Raw genomic sequence first — 19,843 nt, 5'->3', positions numbered from 1 at the left:
TTCCTCAACTTGGAGCAACTCTCTGCAGCGATGCCATAGAGATCCTGTTGCCCCTTCCTAGTCTATCATTCTCAGTCCAGCAGAGCAACACCATGGTGAGCCTATAGACACAAGTGAATCTCATACTGTAATTTTCAGAAAGTGTATGGTTTATTTTAACTATATGATGTAGAAGGAGTGTATATTCACTTAATGTAGTACATAGGCAATTATGCTTTCCTCTCAGAGTAAATCTGTAATTATTCTGTAATAGCCGCCTTGCATCATTTCTTTTCCAGATAAGCTTTTTAAGTTTTGAAATTGAGAAAATAACATTTGAACTAATAAAGTTGAAATTGTCAGCACTTTTCCTCTAATGCTCATTTGTCAAAAGTTCTTAAAACCATGAAAAGTAAATCTTTGAAGAAACAAGATAAATGGATTCTATCTATGGAGACAAGTGTTTGTTTTTTGTTTTGATTTGGTTTTTTTTGTATCTTTTTTTTTTCTTTTTCAGTGAAAGCAAAACAAGACAATCCAAGAACCAAGATAAGGTCAGTTTTGCAGGTCAGTCCTGAATACATCAAATGAGCATATAATTAGCAGGGACCTGCCGAATGAAGAAAACCTAGAAAAGAATCAAAGAATTAGAACACAGAGATAACAAAAAGTGGTAGGCTAAAAGGTTAGAGACTGAGTGCCCAGTTTTTACCATTGTCAAATATCTTCTGGCTTCAATGAGATTCCATGTACCACTGGATTTCATGCGCTCCCATGTGAGCAGAGGAACTGCGCCTATAGGGGGCGGGCAGAACAGGAAGCTGCAATTATGTCCATTATCTGTTACAGGGGAGAGTGCCAAAGGTAAATAGTACACAGGATATGGCTCTTAACTAAGGCTAATATACCTGAATAACTAGAATGTGCTCTTTAATTTTGTAATTTATCTTTCACAGGAAAACCAGGAGGCTTTTAAAATGATATTAAATTTATTTTGGCCAAGCCAAATGGATTCACTGCACTGAGAGAAATTTTGGAGGGTAAAAACAGAGACATCTTCCTAAGCGTATATTCTATCCATACAAGACTGGTCTTGCCCTTTCCTTTTGTGTGTGAAGCTTATGAATATTCATAACAGAAGGCATTGCATAATTCTTTCTTATTGTTTTCCATGTTTATCAGATATTTCAACATACTGTGACTTTCAAAGAGAGTAGCCCATGGAAGTCCTCCAGATTGCCCTTGGGATGATCTCAACATACCAATATTTACAACTGTATCTACTCTTTTATCTCTGGAATAATTTAACCTGTTGGTGATCTCTCAGAGGACTTATCCTCAGAAACTTTTATTCTGTTAAGATACACTATAGACCCCTCAGAATTTGAGAAGTGTGGGTTGCCTATTAAAAACATGAATTTGGCGCCCGGGTGGCTCAGTCGTTAACTGTCTGCCTTCGGCTCTGGTCATGATCCCGGAGTCCTGGGATCGAGCCCCACATTGGGCTCCCTGCTCGGCAGGAAGCCCGCTTCTCCCTCTCCCACTCCCCCTGCTTGTGTTCCCTCTCTCGCTATGTCTCTCTCTGTCAAATAAATAAATAAAATCTTTTAAAAAAACCGTGAATTTAATACTAAATTAAGTAGGTTTGGTAAATTTGTTATTGGTGCTAAATGTATAAATGCTAAAAAAGAAAAAAAAAAAAGACAACCTTCCCTAAGAGTGGTTTGTTGGTTTTGCAGATAGACTTCTCTTACGATGTAGAGATTATTGTGTAGTTAAGAATTAAACTTATATAACTTTATAAAATATGCCTAATCTCCCTTATCAATTATACCTTAGACCTTTTTCTTTCAAGTTTTCAGACTGCGTGATAAGGTTTTAGAGGAAACATAGAATATCCTTATTCTGGGTTTACTGTATCAGGTACATACTCTACCAGGTACAAATGTAATACCTGACATAAAAGAATTTGTCCAGTAATGCCATTGATTCGGGAGAGCATCATGACTTCTGCATTCAGAATTTGTAGGCAAAATGAGCAGTGCCCACCAGGGGAGTTCTATAAATAAGTTGGCAATGAACAGGGAGGATTGCCTCTTGTTAATTAAGAGCCACTCAAGAATGGGTTCTTGACTTTTTGTAGAGTGTTGTAAATCTTCCCTTTTTAGAGTGCAGGATTTTTATTTTTAAAGAAAACACACATCTGTGTTTATACCAGATGGTATGTAGACGTTTCCTATTATTATCCATTCTTCTGTCCATTGCTACAGATGTTACAAGTATCTTCTAAACTTTTCCCTTCTCTCAAGGCTAAAAACAGAACCTAGCATTAAACATAACAGTAAATGAAGAGGCAGAGAAAAACTGAAATGAAAAACAGATTCATTATTAGATTAACTCTGTTCTTCTACTACTTGCTCACCTCAACAAGACAATACAATTGCAGTACAGCCAAAGCTACATTTTTTTTTTTTTTTTTGCATAGATAACTCTGGAGGATAAATGGACCTTCATTCCATAAATTGAACTTTTTGTGATATCGTATGCATACAGAATTGCCCTTAGGTTAAAACCCTTAGTTGAAAACGTCTGTTCTGTTTGTCCAGTTCTGACTTAATTCTTCTTGTAACTTAAGACTTGTACTAACCTTGTAATGAACAAACATTTGACTCATATTTTCTGGAGCTACACCATTCAATGTTTAATTTAATGACATTATTTAGAGTCAGATCAAAGGGAGCACATGCCTTACCAGAGAATACACTGACAATGTGCTACCCAGAAATAAGCTTCAATAAAAGGATTCAGTATTGATCTAGCTATCTAATGGTTCCAATGAAGGCATATTGAGGCCTCACTGGGTAGCATACCGCAGCTCCTTTACCATCCTCCACTCCCTGGGGACATGGTGAGGATGGATGCCTCAATGCCACTGATTCACCGAAGAATATTTATTTAGGGTCTACTATATACAGAGTTTCTCCTAGGAACTTTGGTATTGTGAGGACTTTATTCTCAGCATCACCTTCTTTCCATAACTTCAAGACTTGGGAGAACTTTAAAAAAATACCGTCATTACCGAAAAAAACTGAGGACCCCAGATCTGAGAGAAGATCATAGTCCATCCTCTATAAAGTCCTTGATAATAAGGGGACAAGAAACTCAAGTTTATCTCTAGTTAGTAGGTCTAGACCCAGAATACCAACTATATTTTAAAGAGCCCTGAGGAAAACAGAAGCAAAGTATAAGATTTGTTAAATGGAACTTTCATCTACTTGACCAGTGAAAAGATAAAGGTTTACTTTCAAATGGTTTTATGTAACTTCCATTTTCTGAGGTTTGCTCTGAGAGGAGGAAAGGCAAACGGCGCTGCATCAGGTCACAGAATGAAGGACTTGTGTCACTGGGGTACTGTTCTTGGAAAATTAATAGGTTCCAGAAGCAAGCAAGATGATTAATACTGGCTTTCATTTGATCTATAAACCACAATGACATGCACAGCATGCCCCTGACTTTACCTGGCATTGTGATTTAATGAAAAGAGAAAGCTTAGAAGAAGACTATGAAGGGGAAAAAAAAAACACCCTTCTATATTGGGCCAGAAACTTCTTGATTGATATACCCACCTTTTGATTTCTAAATCTTGATCGGGGGGCTTTTGTGTATGGTAGATATTTTCTTTCCCAAGATAGCAGGGTAAAATGTGTGAGTTTTTTAAACACAAGTGACAACAGTATAGAAGGGAAGTGATAGACAGCTTCATATTTTCTGAAGGAAATGCCATTTGCAAAGATATAAATAATAATGCTGAAGAGAGTAGGGGAAAGTGAATGTGCTAATAATCATGGGTGTATTTTTATAATGGGTGTACTATTAAATAAAATCAGTTTTGAAAGCCCGATTGTAAGGCTGAAGTAGAAGATGCATGAGGCCACAGAATACACTGGTGTGAGTGAGTCTACCAGCCGTACCCTATCAGGTCTCAGTGGTTTTGACTGGCATTGAAAGACGACTGTGTGGGTGAAAAAGATGGAATATCCAAACCCCTATGTAAAAGGTTGAAGCCACTGTAGAAATCTGGAGCTGTCATAAAACCAACCTGTAGTCACCCCCACTGTTTTTCTTATGACTCTTATTATAGCTCAGAACTCTGCTCCAAGATGGTCTGCACTCACCAAATCACCTGAACTTTCATCTCCACCTCTCCGACTCCTATAATGGCGCCAGCCCCCCATTCTGCATCCTGGGCATTTCAGTCTATGCCTGATCCAACATGGCTAATATACCCTGCCTAATTCTGTTTCCAGAGATTTCTTCAGACACCAGAGCTTCTTCCTTATCTTGCTAGCAACTCTCTAGGGGATTTGTTAAATCAAAATAAATGGGGACGTGCTCCACATGGTCACAAAGAGATTCTTTATCCTGTGATTGGATATGTACATCTGCCTCAATGGCTGGTCTCAGTGTTTTTGTATTTTCTTTCACTCCCTCATTTTTCTCTACATTTATTGAACATGTCTATATGCTCCACACTTCAACTCTGAGTTAAAGTTCATTCCTCTGCAGAACTTAACCTGCCAAGGACAATAGCCAATTTATAGATTATGGTATAGGGATGACAAACACTTTGATAGATGTAAACATAGAAGCTATTGGGCCACTTAAATCAGTTTGCCTTATTAGTTTGGCTGCCTTAATCAGGAAATCACCGGATTGAAAGGTCACACAGTACTTTTTTTCATTAGCAAGCTTTATCCCCAAATCTCCTGAGAGTATTCATTCAAAGAATATTTAGTGAGTATCTGTAAATAACCAGGCACTGTTCTATAATTTTAGTACTGACTGGAACAGAGAAACATTCCTGCCCTCATGGAGCTTACAATCTGCAGGAGCCGAAACTCCACTAGACAACACGTGAATACGTAAAACGTAGAATAGGGAAGATAGAAGTGTGTGCTAAAGAGGAGAACTGAAGCAGGGAGGAAGGGTATGACATATAGAGGGAGGTCAATATATTAGGGTGACTAGGGAAGAGCCCCTGAGACAATGACTTCTGCAAAGTGATCCAAAGGATGTGATAGGGTGAGTCGTGATGCTATATGGGGAAAAGCATTCTAGACAAAGCTATTCTAGCAAATGCAAAAGGCCCTGTGGCAGGAAGTGCCTAGTGTGTCTAAAAACAGTAAGAAGGCCATTGTGGTGTGAGATCAGAGAACGGGTTGGTGAAAAGTCACTCTCCTTTTAAAGAAGAGAAGATGAACTCCAGGAAAGGATACGGTGCTTGGAGAAGGAAGTAATGATGTCATCAAAGCCAGCAGTATGGGAGGGTAAAGCTCCGTTTCCCAGGCCTGGAGTCATCATCGTAACTTTCAACCCTCACTCCTTGCTCTTGGAATATCATTTGATGTACACACTTCTTCAAGGGAGATGAATGGGGGCAGTAATCTTAACAGACAATAAAAAGGAACTTAATTACCTCACGCATGTTGAAGAAAACGTACAAAAGTGATTGTGCATCCTCACTACCTAATTTCCCCCTCCTTTTTTTCTCCTCAATGTCCTTTCTCAGCCTGACATTATCTTGACAGAAAATCACCATTGAACTTCAATGGCACAACTTTCTACAAGACCTAAACCAACTGTAGCTAAGAATTGAATCTCCAGAGATCTTACAACCCCAAATTGGCTCACCAAGTAGGAAAACATCTCTATAGAGCAACACCAGTGAAACTATCTGGTCTCAAAAAATTGAAAAACCAAACACACACTCACCCATACACACTAAAAAACAAGTCAAAATTCTAGACAAAACAAAAAAGGAGACCTTTGTAACTGCCTCTGAGACAGTGATTCTCAACCTTTCATCAATTACAGATCCCTCAGAGAATCTGATGAAAGATGTGGAATCTGCCTCAGGAAAATGCATATGCATTCAGTTTCAAGGGGTTTCTTAACCCCATGAAGCCCATCCATGGACGGCTCCATAGAGTTGGGATTCAGAATATCTGCTTAGGAAAAAAATCCTTTCTTCTTGAAAAAAGTTAAAAATTCTTTGTATTTAGATTCATTAAATATAAATATGCTCCTAAAACTTGAGTTCCAGCTCTACTATCTCCATTGACTATAAACACACTACAGTTTACGATTTAGGAATCACAATCTAACCTCCCTCCCGACACTGGAGCAGACATAAGGCTGAAGCTGGGGAAAGGAGCTAGCAACAGAATTCAGTATCAGGGAGAGGGTTCATCCAGTTCAGACCACCTGCCTTTGGAAATGTCATCATCAAACAACAGCAGGAGGCACCCTCTGGGCCATGGCTCTGTGCCCCTTCCGCAGCATCTCCGTGACCCTGCTAGGAGCCCTGGTCCCAGGAAAGCTACTGAGTTATGCAAACAGATTTAGCTGTCTTAGAAAGAAGCTTTTTTCCCTCTCCATATCAGTGGCTGTTCCTCTGTCTTACTAACTTATTCACTGCACTCACCTGGAATAGCCTCTAGAATCTCTTTGTAATACTAAGCTCCATGCCATCATGTAAAGGGGGAAATTAAAGAGAGAGGAAAAGAAAGATTCTGCCTGCTGATATTTTCCTCATCTGTGTACCTGCCAACCTACCAACAGCCCTATGAATCTGAGCATAAGCACTGAGGTTAAAAAAAAGAAAGAAAGAAAGAAAGAAAGAAAGAAAGAAAGAAAGAAAGAAACACAAACCCTATAAAATGATACGTCTTTACTGCTGGGAGATGGTCCAGAAGAAGGAAGTGTTTAAACATGAATATATGCATTGCTTTTTGGTTTGTTTTTTTTTTAAACAAAAAAAGATGCTGATATTCTTATTTTAATAAAGTGCAAACTGCTTCTCCCACTCTTTTCCTGTTCCCACACACCTTCTCTAGCCACATGGGTTTGTGCACTGGTTGTTCTCACCAAGGGAGTTAGCGAGGAAGGAAATGGTAATTTGTTTAGGATGGCTGAAATCAACACTTGTTTCACAAACCATTATCCACAGTCCTTACTCATTGCTGTGACACATTTGTAATTCACGGTATTGAAGGTGGGGGTCACTGTGTTTTTACAAATGTGTCACCCACCACTACTGCCCCATGCCTTCTAGGAGGAAACTGTATCACCGTCAGGGAGGTTGGACAGCCCCCTGAGAATCAGAAACTAGGCTCTTAGACAAAAAGAAGTCTTGCTCTCCTCTGCGGGGGCCCCAGGGCTCAGCCTGCTTGGGAAGTGCTGTCAGTGGCAGAAGTGGTGAGAGGGGGCTCCCCTGAGGAGGATGTCAATGCTCCAGTTCCCTCCAAGGTCTCCAGCTTTACCCAGATTCTTCTCGTCCTTAATGAGGACAATTTCTCAATCAGAAATTCTTAGGTGTTACAGGAAAACACAGCAACCCCAAAGACCAGGAAAGGAACTCGCCGAGTTCCTTCCTGGGCATATCTAGAGGGTCTGGGGCTGCTGCAGACCCCTGCAAGGTGTGGCACAAGTACTGGGTAAAGATATGCAGACATTGGGGATCATACAGTCAACCCCTCGCCGCAGACAGGCGATCATGCTGGAGCAGGGGTTCTCAAGTGGGGTCAAGGTATGGAGACATTTTTGATTGTCATGATTGAGAGAATGGGTGCTACTGGCCTCTAGTGTGTAAAGAGGCCAAGAGTCCCGCTAAACATCCTATAACGCTCAGGACAGCTCCCCCGCTCCCCCATAAAGGCCGATCTGGCCGCACAGGTCAACAGGGGCAAGGCTGAGAAACCCTGTGCTGACGGGAATGAGGGCACGGAGATTTGAGGGACGGGAGAAGCAGAATGTGTGGGAGCCAAATACAGCAGAGAGCCCTAGAGGTGGCAGAGATTTGACCTTTTCAATCAAACTCAGAGGCTTTGGAAACCTCAAAATAATGTGGGGCATTTTTGACTGAATATTTTACTTTAGAATCGGACAATCTATCAAATTGCTGGTAAAAATTGGAGTATTCTCCTATGGTTGCTTGTAGTTAATGACTTCACCCTCTAAGTGAGTCTTTCATTTTCTGTGTGTATGTGCGCATGTGCAGAGAAGGGCAACACAAATGCAAACACATGGGCCATCTGGAAGGAGGCAGTGTATATAAGTTGCAAGCAAATCAAACCTGGGTCCTCTGTGCCACGGACAACACGGATAAGAAAGGTTACACATCCTTCTTTGCATACAACAGAGTATCGACAACTGTGGGCTTAAGATAAATGAGCTGTCTTTCGCCCCTCAAGACTGCAGCACTGGAACTGAAAATTTTCTTCTGAAGGATTTCTCGTGAGTGACTTTTCAAAGGATAGTTCCAAGTCCATGTAAAGAGTTCCCTCCTTTGTTGACAGACATCTAGGATGTTTCCATATCTGGGCTACTGTGGGTAATACTGCAATGAAGATGGGAGTGGCAAATATCTCTTCAAGTGAATTTATTTCATTTTCATATGTACCCAGAAGTGGAGTTGCTGGATTATATGATAGCTCCATTTTAAATTTTTTGAGGAACCTCCATATTGTTTTCCATAATGGCTGCACCAAGTTACATTCCCGTCAACAGTGTATAAGGGCTCCCTTTTCTCCACATCCTCACCAACAATGTAATATATGTATGTAGATATATATATATATACACATACATACATACATATATGCACACTATAGAATATATAATATAAACAATAGAATATTATTCTCCATTAAAAAAAAGCAGGAAATTATGCCATTTGTGACAACATGGGTGAACCTGAGGATATTATACTAAGTAAAATAAGCCAGACACTGACAAATACTGCATGATCTCATTTATACGTGGAATCTAAAAAAGTTGAATTCATAGAAACAGAGAGTAGAAGAGTGGTTGCTAGGGGCTGGGGAAAATGGGGAGATGTTGGTCAAAGAGTACAAACTTTTGGTTATAAAATGAGTAAGTTCCGGCGACCCAATGGGTAGCACGGTGACTATAGTTAATAATAGTGTATTGTATACTTGAAATCTGGTAAGAGAGTACATCCTAAGTGTTCTCACCATGTGAAAAAAGTAACTATGTGAGGTGAAGGAGGTGTTAATTAGCTTGAGTGTAATAATGTATATCAAAACGTCACATTGTACACCTGAAATATACACAATTTCTATTTGTCAATCATAGTTGAGTAAAGCTGGAAACATAAAATAACATTTAATTTAAAAAGAGCTCACTCCTCTCCTCGTAAGAATATGGTCCTGGGAGAATTTACTGAGGACAGGAGGGCAAGGGTGCGTGCGCATACGCGTGAGAGAGAGAGAGAGAGAGAGAGAGAGAGAGAGAGAGAGCAAGCACATGTGAGACAGTATGTGCGCCTTTTCCTGCGTTTGTCCTAATGTACTTTCTAAATGGAGCATGCTCTGCCAGGAATGAGCGCACCACCTCCCCTTTGGACCTTGGCTTCCTCATAAACAGAGGGAGTTGGATCCAATCATCTCTAAGGTCCTTTTCCAGCTCCAACATTTCTGGATTCTATGTAGACAGTTATTTTCGTGCCTGCGGAAGAATGCCAAATGGCTGCATCCTTTACTTTCTGTCTTCAGTGGCCTTGTGCAAACCTCGCTGGCACAGGCCGGCACAGGCCGCTCTGTGGGTGGCAAGTACCGAGGAGCACCCACGACATCCATTCTTTGCCTCCTGTTCTTGCTTTGAAGAAATGTTTTACATTCCTCCTCAAGATTATGTGAAAAGGACTTTAATGGGCTGATTTTTATGTGAGGATCCAATGATAGAAAAACAGATTCTAGTCAGTGCTTTACTCAGAGGATCATTCCACAGAAGCTGAGCTGTTTCTAAAATAGTCCCCAAAGTAGCTTAAAAAATAATGGAGATTCTAAAACCAGATCATTTCCTGATGAAAACTCTAGGCCTGTTCAATTTTTAATCCCTTCTGAAATCAGCATGGTTTTTCTTTTTCCCATAAAGGTATTTAGAATGAAGTCCTTGAGTTTGCCCCTTGGACACATTTACATGTTATGTCTGATTTCCTAATTCATTTAATCAAGGCTTTCCTAACTTGAAATCTCAGTTAACTGTCTTCAGGGGAATTAGGGTACGTATTCCTATTTGTCTGACAAACATACAGCATCAAATATTCATCATTTAAATGCAATTAAAATATAGAATCACAAAAACATCATTGCAATGATTTAGATTGCTCCAGTTTTAATTAAGGGATTAGGGCAAATGGGGATTAGGAATATAATATAATGCACAATCAAGAGGCCATATTTCTATAGGTTTTTAATAATTCAAAACTTTTATGACTTGAAAGATAAGAGATATGTGGGTGTATTTGCCAACAATGAGTAATAATGACACTGGAGAAGAATAGAAAAACATGGGTAAAAAATCTGAAAACTCAGATGTACTGAGAAATTTAAAAATCTATCTGTCCAGTGAAATTTTTAACAGTCACAAATTCTTCCAGGCTAAAAGCAGTAAGTCAGAATAAAACATCTCATATGAGTGGAATATGGTATTCGGTAAAGTTGTTAGGAATCACATCTCCATTCTGGAGACAATTCTTACATATCATATTTCTATTTCACTAGGGTCATCTTAATTTCTTTATGGCTCAGGGACTTTGGGACCACCTTAATATGAATGCTTGGAATTGATCTAAAACGTTGTCTGTGGATGATAAAACCTAAACACGTAGTCAAAAACTTAAAATTAATGGACACTTTCATTATTCAGCTGGCCTCCAAAATGACTTCATATAAATTATATTGCCATATATAAATCGTTAGAACTTTAGCTGCCACATTTTCCATATAAACCAACAGCAGCCATAAACAGTGTTAAGTGAAGCGAGAAGCGGTTTCTCTATGGAGGCTGGAAATGTGAAGTCTCCTATACTTTCATAATCAACATCTCTTGTCACATTTTTAATTAAAGTGGTATCAGTGCTTAATGTATGACCCACGTTTGTCGGCTCCCCAAAACGAGTGTGCAGCCCTCACATCCTGAGGCAGGCATGCATTGATTCTCACCTGGACCAACCTCAAACTGCTGACGGGCCAATTGTACACTGAGAGCACCCATGTACTGCTTCCAATGGGCACCTCGACCTTTAGAAGATTTTTCGAACAAAAAACTTTGGAGATCATCTGGTCTAACATTCTGAATCTAACAGAAGACTAAATGAGCCACCTAAAGGAGACAGTGCTCTCAATCAGCACTATCCTGTAAAAATCTAACGAAAGCCACCTATGCAATTTTAAATTTTCTAGTAGCCACGGTTTTAGAAGTAAAAAAACCACACTGGTGAAATTAATTCTGATAATATATTTCATTCAGTCTAAGTTATAATTATTTCAATAAGCAATCAATATAAAAATTATTGAATTGTTTTACTTTACTTTTTTCATGCCAAGTCTATGAAATACAATGTGTATTTTACCTGTGTGCACATCGTAACTCACACCAGTCACATTTCAAATGCTCAGTAGTCATGTCTGGCCTGGAGCTATATTGGATTAACAGTACAAGCTCTGGGCTATCCAAATGGACCAGGTTGGCTTTCTGACACTGAAGAAATTACAAGTGTGGGAAAAGGTAGCCTCTTCCTCCAGAGGGCATCGTTTGGCCTCAGAGATTCAGACAAAGCAACTGAAGTTAGATTTTTGCATCTGGTCATAGGGCCAATATTACTAGAAGAAGAAATTATAAATAAGTGTTGAAGAAGGTATAAATAAGTTATGGTCTATTCATAGAGTGGAATACTATGCAATAAAAATGAATGATATACAGCCACTTGCAACAATAAGGATGACTCTTATAAACATAATACCAATTGAAAGAAGCCAGATAGTAAAAATATGCATAGATCTCCCTTGACTTATGAATTGAAAATATCGTAAATCAAAAATGCATTTAATACACCTAATCTACTGAACATCATAGCTTAGCCTTACCTACCTTAAACATGCTCAGAACATTTATATTAGCCTATGGTAGGACAAAGGTCTCTAACACAAAGGCTACTTTATAATGAAGTGTTCACTATCTCATGTAATTTATTGACTACTGTGCTGAAAGTGAAAACCAGAATAGTTGTGTGTCTGCTGCTTACTGTCGTCATGTGGTTGATTGGGAGCCGCAGCTGCTGCCACTGCCCAGCACCAAGAGAGAGTAGCACGCCACATGATGCCAGCCAGGGAAAAGATCAAAGTCCACAGTTTGAAGTATGATTTCTACTGAATGTGTGTTGCTTGTGCACCACTGTAAAATTGAAAAATCTTCAGTTGAATCATCCTAAGTCAGGGACCGTCTATATTTTCTGTATAAAAGACATATAATACAAAAACAAAAAACAAAAAAACAGGCAAAACTAATCCAAAGAGTAAAATGTCAAGATAGTGAGTACCCTTGGGAGTGTCAGTGACCGGAAGGGAGCAAAGGGGGAGCTACGAGGTGCTGGTCATGTTCTGTTCCTTGAACTGGATGTGTTTCATTTATGAAAATTCATTGAGCTATACTGGAAATGTTTACTTATCATTATATATATATATATGTATGTATATATATAAAATACTTCAATATAAAGGTTTTTTTAAAGTAAGATTCAAAGTACTAAATTTCTACATATTTCTGTTTTGGAACATAAACACATATCATGTATCAGATAACATTATAAAGAAGATATGTCCCTGCTTCTGACCTAATTTTTTAAAATTTAGATTACAAGATAAATTATAAAAATAAACAAAATCAAAGCTCATAAGTAGTGATTGCTGACAATCAACCTCAAAGTTGACCAGGAGCACGGGCCATAGAAGGGACACGAGCAACCCACAGCACCCCAGCCTTTCCTCTGAAGAATGTTTAATCTTCTTGTCCCGAAAGTTTCCCCTTTATAAATTGGTCCTTTTTCCCTGGATTTAGCAACCAAACTCAAGAACAGAGATCCTCAGGAGGACAGGTTGTCTATTACGCCTTGAAAGAACAAGTCTAAAGATGACAGATTGGAGCATCTTGGTCGATTTGGAACATAACTACATCTGATTCCTAGACTGCTAACAGCTCATGATCACTACCAGCTTTTGGAACTATACCCCAGTGAAAATATTACATTTGGCAAACTTGTCTTAAGTTCATCATTCAAATACTTATTTGTATTTTAAGGCTTATTCTTAGAAATGTTCTACCCTTAAGAAAAATTGCTGACAATTTTCAATAGAAAAAAGAAAGAAAATAGAGGAAACATCCAACCTGTAAACTCAGGATGCTGTGATTTACAATCAACTCAAACCCACTTCGATGGAGTCAAGTTCAGCTGTAGTCCTGGGCCGACAGAGCCTAGCATGACAGGGACCTCTGCTTGTCACCCCTGCAGGTACTCTCAAGTAGACTCCAGCCTGGCCAGACTCCTCACCAATTCCACTCATGTGCCGTTGCTCTTGGGCATTAGAGCAAACATTGTAATTTAGAGAATCTAAAAGGCTTGTTGTGGAGAGTCTCCTGCAAGTAAATTCCTAGGGCCATTATACCCTTAGAGTCTGCTGTCCTGCTGTCCTTAGCTCTGACATGCCCATGGCTGACATGTGTAGATGTTTTGGAAGATTATGTTAATAGTTAGTTGTTTATATGTCTCTCGTGATAAAGGCTGAAGCAATAGTTTAATTATTTTTCTATTCTTACAAACATTTTTGTTTAAAGCCCTGAACTCTATAAATCTATTTTTGTTGACTTAAATTTTTGTATTCAAAGAATGCGGATTATACACAGTAAAAGTATGCCCCGTCTTAAAACACTCCAGAAACATACAGTTTTGCTTGCATAACCATTGACATCCAAAGATGAGGTTGTCTATATTCACACGTAAAGCTTAAAAATTGTGACCATTGTAATGCAAACTCAGGGTGGAGTGGCAGTCCAGTCTCAAAAATTAATTTGCGAACAATCCACGTTCTGTGCTTCCGCTGTTTCAATGCCACGAAAGGGCGAGGCTGAGCACAATGATACTGCTTAAAATCTTCCCACCCCAAATAGTTCCATTATTTGCCACAGCCTCTCCCGCACCTCTTCTCACAGTGTTCTCACCCTTCTCCCCACCACCTTTCTCCTTTTGTCAAAACTCTGCCAGGCAGTATGCTGCTGGGAGGAGGCGGCGTGGGCGGTGTGTGTGGGGGGGTTGGCAAGAAAGGAAACAGGCAAAGTCTGACTCCTCTTTGGAGAGTAGGAGAAAGGAAGGCCTGGGAATAGCATCTGCTGATCATTTTTGTCCCACCACGTGCTGTATCAGATTAGCATCGTCTTAGGTTGGGTTCCTGGGGAAAGGGATCAAGGCTGAGATTTGCCTGAAACAGGTTTACTGAGGAGAGCTCTCAGGAACAGCACCTGTTGGGGCATCAGGGGAGCAGGATAATAGTGCAGAGCGAGAAGGACCGTGAGGCTATAATAGATGCCTCCCGCTGTCCTACAGGGGAACTAATTAACTGGGATGCGATGGCCCTTCAGGGTTTCTTGAATCAAGACAAGGCAGAGAGGCCTTTGTATCCCCTATTCGACAGTCACTGGAGGTGGGCTGTCCCAGGAGGGGGCATGACCTTGGGAAAGGCAGCTCTCTACAGCAGAGGGCTAGGAAATGAGCTGCGAGCTGACGGCAGCCAAGGTCCCCTGCAGCTGAGGGAAGGAATACCCCAGCCCTGAAAGGGGCATCTGGATGGCACATAACAGCATCCGCTGCAAGCGTGTATTGAAAGTTATCTTTTTATTCCAGATAGCAGCAATTACCTGTCCCCGCATTGCTAACTGAGGTCATCACTCTTCACTTTATGATCTTTGGGACATCTTGGTTCCTGATTGTTGTTTCAGAAGGCCTCATATGAAGTGAGTTTGCTTAGCCTGTTGTTGCGAACCAGGCAATGGCTATCCCATACATGGAAATCGTTCTGCCCAATGTCTTTGAGGAGATCTTTATGCTCAAGCCTACTACAAATGTTTCCCTTCAGCTTTATGCGCAGCAGATCAGATCTCTCCCTGCCGTTTACCCTCTGCACATATTCAGGTCAAGAAAAGTTCATTTTCAGCAGTAAAACTGCAGTGGTAGTTACACAAGTTTGATGTTGGTGATGGTAAGTAGCTGGGCACAAATGAAATCGCTCTAGAATTTAATGGCTCAGTAACATGTGCCAAAGTCTCCCAGGCCTTTAGGAAATTTGGTTTTCAGCACATCTCAAATCTGGCTTGAACTTCCCCAGCTTTGTTGATGCCAATCCAGTTTCCAAGCCATAGATGTGTTTGATGCTATTTTCTCCTTCCCAATCTATTTAGCATGTAGTTTGACTGGGATAGCAAAAATGTGTTTTTATTTCAGATGAAATGCTTCGTTTGCTCGTCTGTGGTACATACCGTGATGTATACCCTCAATTTCCTTCAGCCTGATATTCATTTAACTTGACAGTCTATGCTTGTCCTAATATGTAACTTCTGGCACATAGGTATGCACATAAAGCTGTCCTTAATCAGTTCCCAGCTAATGACTGAAAGAACCAGTAATGAATTCTAACTCAGATCTTCCCACTGAATGTAACTGGAACATTATGTAACTGGAACAACCCATGCCATCTTATGTTTTAAAGGGCCCATTGGAACTTCCTGGTGAATCAACCTAATTAGTAGCTTCTAGAATTACCTGAAGGCCATTGGGTACCCTCTGTGTTCAGCCATGACAATAGGCATTGCGTGGTACAGGTCAATGGATATTGCATCTTGGCAAGTTCTTTCCTTATTGGGGGGCCACATCCTAGTGGGAAGTATTTCAAAGTGTGAAGCACCAGGCATATTGATGGCAATGTGTCACAGAGTCAGACTGAGCAGCCAGAACTGAGAGAAGCAACACAGTTAGGTCCTGGCATACAAATCAGTAGGATCAGGAGTTCAAAGCCAACTTATCAAACTAACCATGAATTTGAGTCCAGGGAACAGGGAGCCTCTAGAGGTCAAGACAAGGTGAGGGACGAGGAAGCAACTGGATTTTATTCAGTAGTGACATGGGCATGACATACACTCCCTTTAGTGGCTCAAAGTCATTGGATCATTTAGGTTTGGCTTTCCACAACTATTCATATTCCAAACCCCTCCAATAGTTTACCTTTCATGTAAGGAGCTATAAAAAAAAAAACAACAAGTCATTCTGTACCATTCAAGGGTATAAAACTAACTTTTTTCTCTTTGCCATCACAGAGAGCTTTTAAAAACTGATTAATTAACCTTCACAGTATCTGTCAGTTAAGTAATAGCTTGAAAGGAAGTACAGCCCCCTACTGAAATAAAGTCCCATTTGGAACAGAAGCTTTTTTGAGCTGTAACTAACTAGACAGCAGTTTAAGACAGAATGCTGAGGACAACATATGGGACAAATATCCAAATGGATGGAAGTATGAAAATAGGACAGGAAGCTAAAATAGATGTGCACTCAATTTCTTTAGTATAAATAGCATTGTCTGTAATCTCAGGTATATGATTCAGCAATTGCTAATGGAAATCATTTCCAGTATTGCAAATGGGCAAGCAGCAGGTGCATGGATTCTTTTATAAAAGTGGGAAGGGTCTCTGAAAGACTTTGAAACACTTGAATATTCCAGTTAGGATACCTTTTTCCCCATTTGTTTATATAATTAGAGTCCACGTCTCCTGAAGCAAATGGAATGACTATTTACCCACTACACAGTAGGTTTTGATCCCTGAAGGAAGCCAATCTCAGTAAGGGTGGGTGCAAAAATCCCAGAGCTGTTAGCCTCATTACCAACTCGTGGCCCCCACACTCACCCAGGGGATGCTTACAGCCACTCTGCCCTTTATTTACTCCTCCCTGGATGAACCCCTATTTCATGCAGAATTGACCATTTTTCTCCTCCTTCTTTAGCTTTCAACTCCTTTGTGCAACCCTCATTCTCAACACAGTGCCTCCCTGTCTAGCTTGAGTTGGTCCACTTTCCTTCCCACCCCTCTCTAATTTTTATCTATCCTTCTCTCAATCATTTCTGCCTCCAAAAAAGCAGTGTCCTCACTTTGAAGACCAGTTTTTCCACTTGATCCTATCTCCCCTCATCTTCTTTGGGGCCTTATTCCAGCCAGCCAGCCTCCCTAATACTTCTTTCTCCCTTTCTTCCTTTCTTCCTTCCTTCCTTCTTTCTTTCTTTCTTTCCTTTCCTTTCCTTCTTTCCTTTCTTTCAAGATTTTATTTGTTTATTTGAGAGAGAGAGAAGGAGCAGGGGGAGGGGCAGAGGGAGAGAGAGAAGCCGACTCCCTGCTGAGCAGGGAGCCTGACATGGGGCTCAATCCCAGGACCCTGAGATCACCACCTGAGCTGAAGGCAGACGCTTAACCAACTGAGCCACCCAGGCACCCCCTGTTTCTTTCTTTCTTTAACCCCCTGTTCTAGGCACCCATTGCTGCATAACAAGCATTCAAAAACTTTAGCAGCTTCAAACAGCAATCATGTATTCACTCACAAGTCTGCGGTTTTGGCAGAGCAGGGCTCCTCGGTGATCCAAGTAGCATCTTCTGGGGTTGGAAAGCCCAAATTGGCTTTTTCACTCATGTCTGGTGCTGCAGCTGAGATGCCTAAACCATCTGGGAGCTGGCTGGACATCTCTGTCTCACTCCATGTGGCATTTCCACGTGGATAGCTTGGGTTTCCGCCACATCAGGATGGTATCAGTTTCGGAGCTCTTGTATGATGTCTGGCTTCTCCAGAGTACAAAAGTAGAAGCTGTCAGGTCTTCTTAATGACTTGACTTGGAAACCTTTCCAAAAATATCACATTCTATTGGTCATCGGGCCATCCCAGACTCAAGGGGACACAAGGACACGAATACTGGGAGACACAGCTCACTGGGGGGTCATCAGCGTAACAGACTACCATCTCACCTCTTTGCTGTCTCCTTAGAATCAGCTTTCCTTATCCTTATACGACTTTCTTTTCAACTTTATTCCCTTCAAAAAATAACCCTCTCTCATTTACATTTCATCCCCACTTCTCAATAATAATAATTCTCTACTCTTATTTTCTCCAAGGTATCACTTTTCATTTACTTCAAAACCCACTGCAATCGACCTTCTGATCTCATCACATTATAAAAAATTGACAGCAACCTTTGGGTGCCTGGGTGGTTCAGTTGGTTGAGTGTCCGACTCTTGGTTTCGGCTCAGGTCGTGGTCTCAGGGTTGTAAGATCAAGCCTGGAGTCAGGCTCTGCCCTCAGCGCGAAGTCTGCTTAAGACTCTCTCTCCCTCTCACTCTGCTCCCCTCCCCCACTCTCTCTCTCTCTCTCTCTCTCTCTCTCTCAAATAAATCAATCTAAAAAAAATTAACAGCAACTTTGTTAAATTTATTTATTTATTTTATCTATTTATTTCTTCTTTGTCCTCATTTTACTGTATTTCTCTGAATCATTTGTTTCTGTTGACCTTCTTGAAATGCTCTCCTCATCTGGTTTCTGAGATACTGGGTAGGCCTTCTCATAACTTACACCATCTTCATATTTTTCTCTTTCTCTTCCTCTGCATAAATGTAGGGGGCTCCTGCATCACCCCCACTCCCATGCTCCCCAGTCTGTCACTAGATTATCACAATCTTACCTTGGTAAAACCTAGATACCACCCCATTTTTCCATTCCCATTGTTCCTGAACTAATTCAGAGCCCCATTTGTTCCTCATTAGGCAAATGCAAGTTTTCTATTTGATCTCCAACACTCCAGTTTCTACCCCTTCCAATCCTGCAAACTGGTACAAGAGCTACTTGCACTAAGCAGAACAATCTATGATCAAAAACTTTCCCCAGCTACCGGTTGCCAATTAGGAAAGCAGTCTTCTTGTTTTAGTCTGCCAAAACCTGTAATTCGGGTCTTGAACTATTTCTGAATACCACAGCACATTCCCACAGCCTAAGTCTGAGTCCCACAGGACATCTCATAGTTCTCTAAACATGTCTTGTGTTTTCCTGCCTCTGTACTTCTCTTTCAGAAAAGTATCTTCCACCATCTCGGCCTATTGAAAACTTCCTTGTCCTTTAAGCCCAGCCTAAAAAGATGCATTTTCCACAAAGACTTCTCAGAACAAATCTGTCTTCTTGCTTTATACCCATGGAATTTTGTTTAGACATTGCTTTTAGAGCATGTCATATCTTAAGTTAAAATGTGTTATTATTTTAGTGTTCCTCACTAGGTCAGAAACCCCATGAGACTCCAGACTCAGTAATCCCAGCATCTAGCACAGTTGATCGGTGGAGCTCACTATTGTCAAGTTGAATTGAATTAGTATTATGAAGTGTTTATTGGCTTTCAACCTTAAACTGGAGACTCAAGTAAAATGAGGGAGGTTTCCTTCTATGCATGTGATTCAGTTACCAGCTCAGAACAAAGGCTCTCTGTGGACAGGTTGCTAAACTTCTGCCCCACTCAAATTGCTCAGGGCTATAAATATTAAATTCTAGAGGAATGTTCTTAAAAATCTAGAAGAATCAAGCAAAACAACTCTGCATTTTCCCAAATTACCTAGATAACTGCCTTACTTCACCATCTTGTTTATATTATCACTATAGGATTTATCACTAACTGATGCTCATTAAATTTTAATAATTCTCTGGGATATATGCGGCGGTGATACTGCACTTCCTTTCCCAAGCAGCATGCAGATATATAAACATTTCAGTTAAATGCATAATATAATACTCAGATAAATCTATGGAATGGAATAAGGAAATGTCAGTAAGTATTTCATGTTGCAAGGAGAAAATACTTGATCACTCCCTGTAACAAACTACAACAAAATTATACTATGTGCCTGGTGACAACAATTAAGGCTCTACCTCTCTTTCACA

The 19,843-nt window shown here is 40.4% G+C and overlaps 1 long non-coding RNA gene across 1 annotated transcript; it reads right to left on the bottom strand.

The window, feature by feature from the left end:
* Positions 1 to 442: 442 nt before the first annotated feature.
* Positions 443 to 17,653, bottom strand: LOC116641644. Its single transcript, XR_004301216.1, has 4 exons — positions 17,475 to 17,653; positions 12,089 to 12,237; positions 692 to 774; positions 443 to 607 (listed from the first exon to the last, which is right to left on the bottom strand). It is a non-coding gene; the product is annotated as an uncharacterized LOC116641644 (long non-coding RNA).
* Between the last annotated feature and the right edge of the window lie 2,190 nt (positions 17,654 to 19,843).

Source organism: Phoca vitulina, unplaced genomic scaffold (genome assembly GCF_004348235.1).
Source record: "Phoca vitulina isolate PV1807 unplaced genomic scaffold, GSC_HSeal_1.0 scaffold1, whole genome shotgun sequence".
NCBI lineage: Eukaryota > Metazoa > Chordata > Mammalia > Carnivora > Phocidae > Phoca > Phoca vitulina.
Note: the sequence above shows the minus strand (reverse complement) of the source record. Positions and strands in the feature narration are given on the sequence as shown.